The sequence below is a fragment of the Lissotriton vulgaris genome, chromosome 5 (assembly GCF_964263255.1).
Source record: "Lissotriton vulgaris chromosome 5, aLisVul1.2, whole genome shotgun sequence".
NCBI classification, from domain to species: domain Eukaryota; kingdom Metazoa; phylum Chordata; class Amphibia; order Caudata; family Salamandridae; genus Lissotriton; species Lissotriton vulgaris.
The window spans coordinates 423,323,719-423,335,996 of record NC_141693.1 but is presented as its reverse complement, the minus strand read 5'-3'; the positions used below and the strand labels follow the sequence as shown (position 1 = coordinate 423,335,996).

The 12,278-nt window shown below is 44.6% G+C and overlaps 1 protein-coding gene and 1 long non-coding RNA gene across 7 annotated transcripts in view; one reads left to right on the top strand and one right to left on the bottom strand.

The window, feature by feature from the left end:
* Positions 1–12,278, top strand: part of SAMD8 (sterile alpha motif domain containing 8) — a 268,961-nt gene that overhangs the window by 86,889 nt on the left and 169,794 nt on the right. The window lies entirely within an intron of this gene.
* On the bottom strand, positions 9,785–11,682 carry LOC147711003 (uncharacterized). Its single transcript, XR_015295884.1, has 3 exons — positions 10,830–11,682; positions 10,648–10,740; positions 9,785–9,897 (listed from the first exon to the last, which is right to left on the bottom strand). It is a non-coding gene; the product is annotated as an uncharacterized LOC147711003 (long non-coding RNA).

Here is a 12,278-nt window from a genome sequence, read left to right as displayed (position 1 = left end):
CCTTGGTGCCTCTCGTTGAATGAGGTTTCCACTTCTGACATGCCAGGGGGCTCAGTGATGTTGCAGCTGTTTGACAATGTAATTCGTTCTAAAGGCAGGTTACTTACGTGGTGAAGGCACTTTGATATGCCAGCTCTGGGAGTGCAGAAAAGGCCTCATTCTGTCAGAAGATCGAAATGCAAAGATAGTCTCTTGAGGAGATCAGTAGGTTTCAGCGAGGTGTGTATAGATGTTTGGGTACAGGATCTGCATGGTCTTTTGTTTCAGGGTATTGTGATTATGTTCAGGTGTTGGGTGACCTGAAGATGATTTGTCCCATGCCAAGTGTAACATGCTAGTGAACTGTGTGAGATGAACTGTTGAAGACTAAAAGAACAGTATATTGCGCTGAACTAGGAACTCCTTATAAAATCATGACTTGTGTTCTCCATTACAGTAGAGTGGCAGATCCCAGCTCTGGCCTTATGGAAGAATGGTGATTGTCCAAGTGTACATCTATGACTGGGGATAAGTACAGGGTCCTCTGAAGAGACCACCTCCAGCCGCTCGTCACTCGCAACCAAGAGTGAACCCGGCTTCTGGTATTTCTGAGCTGGTGCCTTTCTCAGCTCTGGGGTGTTTAAGCAGTGCAAGAGTCTGCCCATCGTAGAACAGACTTCATTGAGTCTGGGTGAACTTTGTCTCAGTTTAAACCATTCATCCTGTTCCTTAGGACAGAGGCACCCTGTTAATAACTGGAAGAATCCTTGTCTTCTACACCTGGCAGTTCAACAGCAAGGTTCACATATCTTCAGTGTTTTTAGCCTGGTGGTCTGTCAACTGCTAGGAATATGAGAGATTGTTTCATAAAGTTGCAGAGTTTAAATCAATCACTTCTGCGTTCATACCCCTGAAACTGTACTGGTAGGTACTGTGGTGCTTTAAAATACTTTTGCTTTTTTTCAAAGATCTGTGGAGCCTCATCCGCTCCATGTTTGCTTGTGGCTGGCTTTTAAGTCCTCGGCCAAGAAGTGCCTGCCTTTTCTTTTTCTAGCAGCAACGTGTTCACGGAGACTTTGAGCTGCTTGGTATCTCGAGGGAGAGCAGCCACCTCTCCCTTTTCACAGTGAAGGCCTTTCTCTTGTCAAATACTGCCATTGCGGGCACCATTTCTCTGTCATAGAATTGTATCACCACCTCTTCAGGTGTTTTCAAAATGCCAAAACCATATAATTTTCACAAGAGCAAACCTGCTATTTATCTTTCAAGTAGTTCTGTAAAGTGGCACTACTCACACTACTGGACGTTCACACATGCCCACAATCCTAGTGAGCCACCAGCTTACAATGGTCCACCTCATAAACGTGCCAGTTATCCCTGAACAACCCATAGTGCTGTGATATCAGACCGTGCCACTCCATGCACCATGGTATCCTGTCAGTCTCATTCACCTGTTCTCCAATTCAAAATGGCAAGTTTTTGTTGTTGTTTTAGGCTGGTAAGATGCACATACCCCATCCCTGCACCCTTCTATGCGACCTTTACGGACAGCGGCATGTCCTTCTCATTAGACCAGGGTATTCCATCCCGCGCTGGGCCGACAAGCTTTGTCGCATTCAGCTCTGGTTGGGATCTCAGTCTAGACCAGTGTTTCTCAAACTGCAGTCGCATCTAGCCGAGTTTTGGTATGTCGAGAAAGTCCGAGCAATAAATTAAGATGCCTTTAAATTCAGTGTTTATTCTTGTCACACTTGCCGGTGATTCAAACAGAGGTAAAATGTCAGGCTATGTCTTCTGACCAATTGCTGCTTATTTTTAGGTTGAGCATAGTAAGCGTACATGGGCTGTCTCTCGACAAGCTGTATCTACTTCTGTGGGCTTTCAAAACTTTCGTCGCTTTTATTTGCTTTTTGGTCTGCCTTTCAAACTTCCTTTAGTAAATGCTCTACATTTATCCCGCTTTTTGGCTACTTTGTTCCTGCCCTGGAGAAGGACCATGCTATATTTCACTTCTGACGAGTTAGACTGTTTGGGAGCACTCCTTTTTAGGTTTCGCCTGTCGAAAGCTGCGCAAGCAGCGTTTCGCGCAGGCGAAATCTTTTGTTTTGCAGTATGTGGGCTTTGTCCCGCCTCTGTTTTCATTGGCTAGCTCCATAAATGGAGGCTAGCCATTGGAAAACAGAGGCGCCCGTCATTCTGCGAGGCGACTCGTGGGCGTTCCTGAGATTTTTTTCTCATCCAGCCCCTTTTAGGACGTCAGTGCGGCGGTGGGCGGGGTTTATTTTTTTGGTCGTCCATGTTTCTTTTGGTCATTCCGCGGCCGAGCACCGCCGGAGGAAGTCCAGGTCCAGGTGAGTGCTTTTAATTGTGGCCGTTCCCGCCGCCCCCCCCTCCCGCTGTCCGTGCCTTTCCTGCCCCCCTCCCGCTGTCGGTGCCTTTCCTGCCCTCCCTCCCGCTGTCCGTGCCTTTCCTGCCCTCCCTCCCGCTGTCCGTGCCTTTCCTGCCCTCCCTCCCGCTGTCCGTGCCTTTCCTTGTTTCCATTTCCTGGTCTGGAAGTCATAGTGGGAACAGTTAAACTGTAAGTATTAGAACACAGCTGTCCATTAACCACATGCGTTAAGAGTTGCCTTCGACTAATCCTAGCTTTTGAACCAAGGAAGTCAAGTATCCTGGGATGTCGAGGCCTACACTTACCATGAGCAGACACTACAAGCCCCAGCATGCTCAGTGTGAAAAAGCAGGACTGGCTGTGTCACACTGATGAGGAGGGTCCAGTTGGCAGCCATGATGAGACTATGTGAAATGATAGGGTCGTCCATTTCAGTGGACCCTATTTTGTACCTCGTGCATTTTACGTTACTTGCCACAATTTTGTCAGCCTCATTTAGCGCGGGTTGTTTCATCTTGACGTTGCTGCTTATCTGTTATTAGCACGCACTGAACAAAAGCAGTTACTCGTCCCTAATCTAAGTAAATTCAACTTTAAGTGGCTGCAACAAGCAATACTCGCCGTGTTTCCTGAACCTGGCCCCCAATTAGCATGCAGTTTTCATGTTAAATTGCAGGCCCTGCTAAACGATTGTTATTGCTCAGTCTGTTCGACGTTACGTTACAAAGATGGATTAATCATTGGCTCAGTGCAAGTGTATATGGTTCTTTCTGTTGTGGCATATGATTACCCATTTCTATCTAATTGGAAACCGAAAGGTTCAATTAATTTACACAGACTCTAAATTGCAAACACTTGCTAATAAAGAACGAATAGCTTCTCGTTAGTGCCTGTTATTCCCGAGTGTAATTTAGGGACAGAGCTTTTGTTTACATGTGCAAGGCCGTTTTACCGTACGCTGCAGTCTGCTGGATGGGTTTACTGCGGGCGGCTGCCTGCGGCGTGAGATCGCCGACCCTCACACAGTCAAGGCGGAGGAAGCAGGGCCAGTTTGCCCACCCCTCTGCGCCTTCTGCACGGCTCGAGCTCTACTCATCATAGTCCTCTTCCCATACCACCCGGCTGGCCTGCATTTCTCAATTGCAACCTGGGGGCAAAAAGCCCTCCTTCAAGGTTGGAGGTTGGGCAGCTAAAGCAGTTACTCATTTTTAAAGCTGTTTCCCCACTGTGACACCAGAACTGAGAGGAATATCAGACTTGCGGGGTCATGCCCAGGCTGCCAGATGTCTCACTATCATGGGGATACAAAAGATCCTGGACGTCCCTATGTGTGTGTGTGTGTGTGTGTGTGTGTGTGTGTGTGTGTGTGGTTTTGGGTGTGTGTGTGTAGTAGTAATTGCTGTCTGCTGAGCTCGTCCGTAGGGTACAATAGGTCTCACAGTTGCGAAAGATTAAGTTAATGACAATGTAAATGACAATGACATTTATTTATCTGTATTCAAAACCAAATCATAAATTCAAATTTCAACATTTACAATGCCAATAGCTCTAACTTTTCCAAAGGCGAAACCATTGCATTGTAAATGCTTGTTCTTTTGCTGCCCCCACAACTCCTGTCCGTTGCTGCATTTCCAGTTCGTGTTGGGACTCATCGCAATTCAGTTAATCTCCATGTGCGGCGCCGTCTCCACCCTCTCCCTCACCTCCTGCCCGTTGTTCTATTTGGTATGTGTATATTCGCACTGTGATTTACAGAAAAAAATGTTTGCTATAACTGTTTTGCTCGTGGCGTTCGCGTGTCTTCTTTTACCACCCACCTACTACTTCTCTGTGTTGCCGCCTGCTTTCGCTTCTTTGCTGCTCTAGCTGTGATTTAGGATTTAATTTATTTAACCTGTTTTGCAGAAGACGCTGCCTTTCTGCTCCCACCCAGCACTTCTCTGTCTTGCTGCATCGCCCTACACCCTTCTTTACCGTCCCAGTTTGCTTAAAGAGTAGGCTACTTTAAGCGTTTTATTTAATCTGTTTTGTGCGTATGTTTGTTACTGAAGTATTGTTTTCAAATCCATTGTCACCACATCCTGCCGGAACCGATACCTTCATTTTATCTGCCTTATGAGATGAGACCTAAATGGTGCAGATAATTAATTCAAATATTTAATATACATTTTAACGTATAATTTCATAGTTCGGCTACTGGCAGCTCTCAGAGAAAGCAACTCCATCAACGTATGCCCTCTATTTATGCACAACGCAGACCAAGTACTGGAGATGCTGGCTAGATTCCTCTGCACTGCTTGCAAATGTGCCTTTTGCATCCTCTTTTCTGTAGCTGTTATTATACATTCAATTGCTGACATCCAGAACATTCCTGCGAATACACAGCTCTTGAGCACTCGCAACACCCTGTTTATTCCAGGGTCGGATTGGTAAGGCGGGCACTCTGGCAATGGCCGAGGGGCCGGTATCAAAGTTCCTGCTGTGGGCTGCTCTTTTGGCAGCCTGGGGGGGCCGATTTGGGCTGTGTCTGGTGTGTTCAGATGTCGCCAGCGGCCCAGTGGGGCCCTGAGTGGCCTTTCTGGATGCAGATGGGCATCTATTACCTCCCTTTTATAAACCTGCAGAGGTATCACTCCCTTTCTCTCGCTGGACCGGCCAATTAATGTGTGCATACTGAGCGGGGGCAGGGGGCCTGAGCAGAAGTCGCCTCACTTGTTTTCAGGTGTCTATAAAACTTCGCCGAAGCAGTGTTTTGCGTAAAGGCAATATGCAAATGTGGGACACTTTTTTTTATAGCATGCCCGGGCCAATTTCTAATCCCATTGCACTATATGCAGCGTGCAAATAGCAAGCTGCACAGATGGCATAAACAGGGTGCTGTGATGGCCGCCCTGCTCTCTGGCAGCATCGGGACTCTACTGAGAGCCTTCCCGGGACTAAGCTGCAGACATGGAGCTCTGAGGTAAAAAGTCAGTGAGTGTGCCCTAGCTGATGACTTGCGGATCAGGGCGTCAGAGCTCCTCTTATATCACAAACTGTAGGATGCACACATGTGCGTAAGAGGGCTTGAGGGACATGTGGTTCTCGAGGAAAAAGAACACCTTTGTCAGAATGCACTTCTTCTTTGGTCACTCTGTATTGCTCCTCTGAGAAATATATCCGCCTGTTAACCACCGTACTTTCCTCGCTCTCCTGAATATACCCAGTGCTCCTTCTATTTCTACATACCTTCTTTACTACTCTGCATCCCACGGCCCTTGCACCTCTGTGACCACCTATCCTTATGTGTACTTACGCGTTTTTTACCTCCTTTGTGTCCCCATGACTCTTTCGCTCACTCCTGAACACGTGACTTGTCTCAAGTTCACTCACTCAGGTTTTTGTGAAAATTTTAAAGTTCTTGTTTCGAAATTATTTCTTCTGGTAAATGGCACACAGTCTTGTGATGTAATTTAATATACTAAAGTGAAGCGCTTCTACGTATTAAAGGAATAAGCTATAAAAATAGTCATGATCATATTTTTACAGGACGATCGGTGAATGATTTCCACGCTGACTTTTTGGTGGCTCGTCTTATGCTCTGGCTCGTAGAGGTGAGCAGACCCCTGGTGCAATTCTGGCTTTCTTCTCCCTATTAATTGACAAGTTTGCCCATCTCTAACGAAAACAATTACAACTAAACTGAAACAATTTCTGTGTTAAACTAGCCATGTCTTGTAATTAAGAACACTTTAAAAGAACAGCCCCATAGTAAAACTTCAATCGATTCTTATTTATCAAAATTAGGGAATGCTAAACTAAAATTGCAACGATAAATGACTGTATAGTTAGTGTAGTTGCTTTGCCCTTTCCCCAAACCTAACTAAATTGAACTATAATATTTTCTTTCGGTGAACCTCCCCATTAAATGTATGCTCCCATTACTCTAACCATAGCCTGTATTCCTTATTTTAATCCGTTCTTTATTTAGCTTCTTTAACCCCTTGATTTTCTTACCTTTCAGCTCATCTCGAAATACATATTTTTAATATGAGGCTTTCGTTTCAGCATTTTCAAAGTAGTCTTTGGTTGTGACTGCTTTTTTAGGTCTCGGACCGTAGGCTGCGCTTGCGCAGTCTCCCTCCGAGATTTAATGTTTCTTAGTATAGCCCCTCTTCTCCATTGGCTAGCCTCGTAAATGGTGGCCAGCCTTTGGAGGAGAGGGGCGTCACTCCCTTTAAGCCCTGTCTTTTTCGGATTCGGGGGCGTTTTTTTCTCTTCTTTCTCTCCCTGGCGTCATCGGGAGAGAGCACGCCCCTCATCACGCTGCCTGCACGCTCAAGTCCGCTCTCTGATTGGTGTTCTTTATTAACCAATCAGAGGGCCGACTGGCGCGTGCAGGCAGCGTGAGAAGACTCTGTCTCGCTTTTCTTGTTTTCGTCGTTTCGACTGGTGGGCTGTTTGATAAGAGATGTGATGGACTGGGTGCCACTTCGTGTGCATTACTGGTGCGTTCATATGTAGTTATGTATGTGCAGTTGCTATTTATTTGTGCAAGCTGCCTCTGTGAGTGGCCGAATAAGATGAGATTAGCGGGTGCTTTTGAATGCAGGTAGGATCCGGCAGGGTTGGCAAAGGAGACCCACAGTTTAATATGGACTTGTAAAGCGAAACATCTTGTGTCGGAAAACAAGGGACTACCTACCAACGGAATTGGTCTTTAAGGAAGATAGTCAACTTTCACTTCTTGTACCACCTTGAACCTAATATCTCGTACACGCGATTCATCAGGTGTGCAGTTCAAAAGATTATGGGACCAAAATCAAATGTCTCCTTCGGGCTTATTACAACCTTAACATCGCCTGCCTGTCGGGGCCTGTGGGTCAAGCCCCATGGGTCGCGGGGCCTCCTCTTCGCTGCCTGAGCTGCTGCCACCTGAGAGGCTGCAGGAGCCGGCCGGGGAGTAGCCGGCGCTGTAGTGGATGCTGCCCGAGATGCTGTAGTTGCCACTGTCAGGACTGCAGGTGGCGCTGGTGTAGCCCAGGCAGTCCGGCCGCAGCTCCTCCGCGATGTACTCTGCCTCCATCAGCATCCTGCGGGGCACAAGAAAAGGGTATGTTAATATCTACGCAGTACCAGCTTTCTTAACACGTTCACACTTCTGCTCACCCATGGTGAGCGCAGTCCACAAAACAGGATTCAGGAGGGTATTGTATTTCTTAAAACGCATAAGGAAAAGGCCCCCGCTCATGCCAGAACCTCTGGCACTCAACTCGGTCCCCTTACTGCACCATTGGCATACTGCAAACACTGTGAGTGCACGGTTATACTGGACACTGCGTGTGTGCGTCCTGCTAAATGCCAAACTTCTTGCACAGTAGAGGATGCATAGAAACCTTTGCATATGCAGCAGTAAGGGTAGTATGTGCAAAGTGCAGCACTGTATCGTGCTACTCATTGTGTAGTGATTGTGTGGGATGTTCGTGATTGCTACTCCGTGTGCAGGGCAGACTATGCTCAAGTGCGCCTCTGTATGAGAAGATGTGGGATGAACGGTGTCCTATGCAGAATACCACTTGTACAGTAGAGGATGCATATAAACCGTTGCACAATCAGCAGTAAAGGTGGTATGTGCAAAGTGCAGCACTGTATCATGTTACTCAATGCACAGTGATTGTGTGTGATGCTCATTGCACTGCTGATTGCTACTCCGTGTGCAGGGCAGACTATGCTCATGTGCGCCTCTGTTTGATAAGAAATGTGATGGGCTAGGATGGCCGAGCCGCTGGGGAACGAGCTGAGCTCGGCCGCAGCCCACGGGGACCTCCAACGGGTCCTCGGCCTCCTGCAGGACGGGGCCAGTGCCGACGCCAGGAACCGCTTCAACAGGACGGCGCTGCAGGTGGGTGTGAGGTGCGTCACCGGAAAGATATGCCTTTATTTGATTTTCTTTGTAATGACATACATTCTCTGTTTTTTGCACAGTTGGTCCTTTGAGATAGCTCTTTGCTATTTGAATTTCCAGAATATATTTCCAATATATTATTGCCCTGTGATGAATTTTGGAGCTCTAGTGCTTTAAATTCCCTACTGGATCGTAGGGCTAACGTCTGCCCGTATGCCTTAGATGTATAAACACAGCTTTCATTCTTGTTTAGTGTGTAGAGGCATTAACACAGCAAATGCTGCAGATGTCTGCTAGAGGTCCTGTCTCCCCAAGAAAGATACCTGTGCCTGAGATGGGCCGTTCAATGTGTGTAATGTCCACTGCACTGGCAGAGTTGAGGTCCAGCAGCTTTATTTTGCAGATGCTGAATTCGGCCCTTGGAAATTGTTCCGAATATGTTTATGTTCTGATTGTAAGCATTATCCCATGGTCCTTCAATTTGTGCTATTACTTAATGAGTGGCAGCGTTACAGCGGCTCTTTCCCTCATAGCTGCGACCCTTCATCTTCTCCACCACAAGAGCCAAGCTTGACATGCCTCACATTTAGGATCACTTTTCCTAGAGTTGTGTTATGGCTGGGAGCAGAAGTTGGTCATAGGTATGACTGCTGAATGCATCTAAACTTGATTGTCTCCAGCAGCCTTTCACAAAAACAGAGATAATATCTGGGTATCATTTCCCAAGCTATCCAGAAGAAAAACTGTTACAGTAGCTTGTGTGTACAGCTTTCAGTACTTAGCATTCTAAATGACCTATTACAGTTCTGAGAGCTAGCTATATTATAGTTTTGTGTTTCTGGTGATCTCATTTGCTCCTCACTGCTGCCTGATCACATTTCATGCTGGTATGCACTTTAGTTGATAAACCGCCATCCTTTTAACCGGGGTTGGAATGATCTATTTATTTTTTCTCTCTAGTTGGCGACTAGGACTTGTGGACAGTACTGTGCATGCAGCAGTACCATGCAGCATCAGTCATTGAGTTTCTTATAGAGGATGTGCTATGGAAGTTATATGCCATGCTATTATCAACAATGACTGTTACAGTTTGTACCCAATGTAGTGCGGGAGTTGACGGTTCATCACAAAACTGTGATTGGGGAAATGGGAGGGGCGGGTGGGAGTTTTGGGGGTGTGGCGTGGTAAAGGTCAGCCTGAGTTCACAAAAGCAAAGATACATTTGACCATGAAGAAAAATGCAGTGTTGAAGAAACGAGCTATGGAGCATGTCCAGATTATTTAGGGTGAATGTGAATAGTAAAGGTGGATGCAGTTGCTGAGGTGAGGTTTCTGTAAGTACACCTTTATAAGAAAAGAGACGTTCTTGGTGGCGAGGGGAGTTTGTACAAATTAGTATTTTCCAGTCTCATGCATATTATTTTTGTTTATGTTATTGCTTCTTTATATACTTACTGCTTATTTCATTATACAGCTTTATAACGTGTTTAGATACTCAAGGGGGCGCACCAAAATGAGAGTCCAAGTAGAATAAGTAGAAAAATGTTCTTTATTTATCTTTGTTCGGCAACAAAAGGCATATCAATAAAATAAGCAGTGAGATCAGCCAACGCGTTTCACTCCCTACCAAGGAGTTTCTTCAGGGCTGAAAAAACAAATAAAAGACAAAATATTCCCATCAATTTCCTGCATAGCCAAGCGTGTACATATTAACCCATTTTGTTTTACCTCAATGGGCATTCTTTATAGAATACATCTTTCCCTGGAGACCAGGGAAAGCAAAGGACGGACACAGTAGCCTATTGCAAGGGAAAGACTGATCAGCGAATATTTGTTAACTTTAAAAGTCTTCGTTTTAAAAACATCCTTTTCAAAACAGTTACCGCCACGGAAGGGGGAGGTTTACGTGGAAGAACAGCAAGAAAGGTTCAGAACATCCTTAATACAATGTATGTTTCACAGTTGAAATTCTACTTTGATGTTAGGCATTCCCTGTAGATAGAGGTGAGTATATCACTATTGATAGAAGAGAACATATATCTCGCTTTGTCTTAACACATTTCTAGGTTGAAGAGATCACACCAAAAACATACACAAATACCATCTGCACATTTTAGTCTTGTTGTGACATGTACTATGATAACTTAGTAGTATGTGTATACATTTATGACACATATCAACATCATATTCACTCTCTTTTTGATATTTACATCGCCCAAAGAGCCTACCCGTATTCAAGATAGACCGTCCTCCTTTCCATCTACTAGGGTGTGTTTCATTATCCAATTGAATTATGTTTCATTATCAAAGGGGCATGGAGAGGAGAAGTTAATGATAGAATTAGACACAAGTTATTTGGCAGTAAGGAGTGTACTAGCAAGGCTACGGTTCTTACCGCTGCGAGTATATCCGGTAAGTTGTCTTTTTGTAAGATCCCTCTGTAGTCACACTGGGAATTTTCTGATCATTTCTTTCTTCCAGCTTATTTCTAATCAGTAAAAGAGACATTGTTTTATATCCAGTCTATATTATCATATTGCGCCTACGGTGTCTTATATATCTTCTTCTTATGCATACCTTTAAAAGCCTTTGGAGTGTCTCTCTTCCCTTATCTTTTCTTTGTATCATGGACTTTGTAGGTCTTGTCCGAAAAACGTTCTTATATTTCAAAGAGCTACCCGTCCCTGGTTGTATTTATTGCAGGTGGGTACAGTGCTAGACGGGAGGCAAAAGCAAAGTATAGCTATTCAGAACTCGTCCTGTATTTCTACTTCAACAAACAGCTATAAGTTTATATTTTATATTGCAAGGACTTCCCTACCCAATAACGTCATCATTTTTGAAATTCTGCTTACAAGGGGATGTTATGTTGTAATCTACTTAGCCATGGTATGCATCTTTTATTGCACAGCTTTCAGAGCTGTACTAGGTCACTTAGAATGTTATGTACTGTAGCATTTCGGTATCACTTTCCCACCTCTTTTCAATGTCAAGGGAGTGGATACTATTTGAGCTGACTTTTAGTGTCTTGTGTGCGGCCCAGGGAGTATTCGTCTGACTTTAAGGTGGTGCATATATGCGTATCTCTTATGTGATTGTAGGCAAATCGGATCACAGGTATCAAGCATTGAGGCCTGAGAGTCCATTCTGTCATGTATTATTGACAAGTGTGGTCTTTATCTGTATTATAGATTTGTGTTTACCTGATGTTGCTGTTAGGTCACAGTTGATGGTGCTGTGCACTTTACTAAATCGTTCTTTCAATTTATGTTGTAGGTAGTCCATTTTAACACTGAGTTATGAAAGTTTTTTTTTTTTTCCTCAAAGGTTCCGATGTATGGTCTACGCCTAGCATAAAATACAAATGTATTTATAACTTGGTACTTAATAAATATTAATTGCTGCCCTTTTCAGTAATACCCATATTATCAATTATAAAAGAATGAAAGATTGAAAAGTGAAAGTAAAGGATGTAAAGATCAGATGTAATTTTCGGTTTGGCTGCTCTTCCAGTCAATTCAAACTGGCCTCTCACAGGTGTCATGCCTATTTTCTGCATACATTCTCTATCCAGTTGGTGTTTTTCAGTGGTGCAAGAGCTGATCTTTCTTATCATCTTTGTTGGACTCAGTTCAATTAGGCTTATAACATAACCACAGCTGCTATTTCCAGATGGAGCTATAAATCAACAAATGTTTGATAGAGGCCCTTGCCCGGTCTGCTGTCCTTTGGCTGGCCATCGCTCTCATGCGTTGCTGATTGTCTGATTTTGCTTTTTTAAATTTTACTGATTCCAAGAAGGGTGGGCTTTGGCTTTGCCTCGCAGGTAGCCACTTGGGTTTCAGGGGTGGTAGATATACAACTGTCAGGGGTCTCACTTATCGCTAGGTCCTGAAAAGCTTGATTTAACAAAATCCACTTTCTTTAAAAAGCTGGTCTCAAATGTAATGCAATGGTTCAAACAAACATTTCCAAGCTCAAACAAGGAGGTGTATAATCCTAAAATCTGGTGCCGTTATGAAGGTG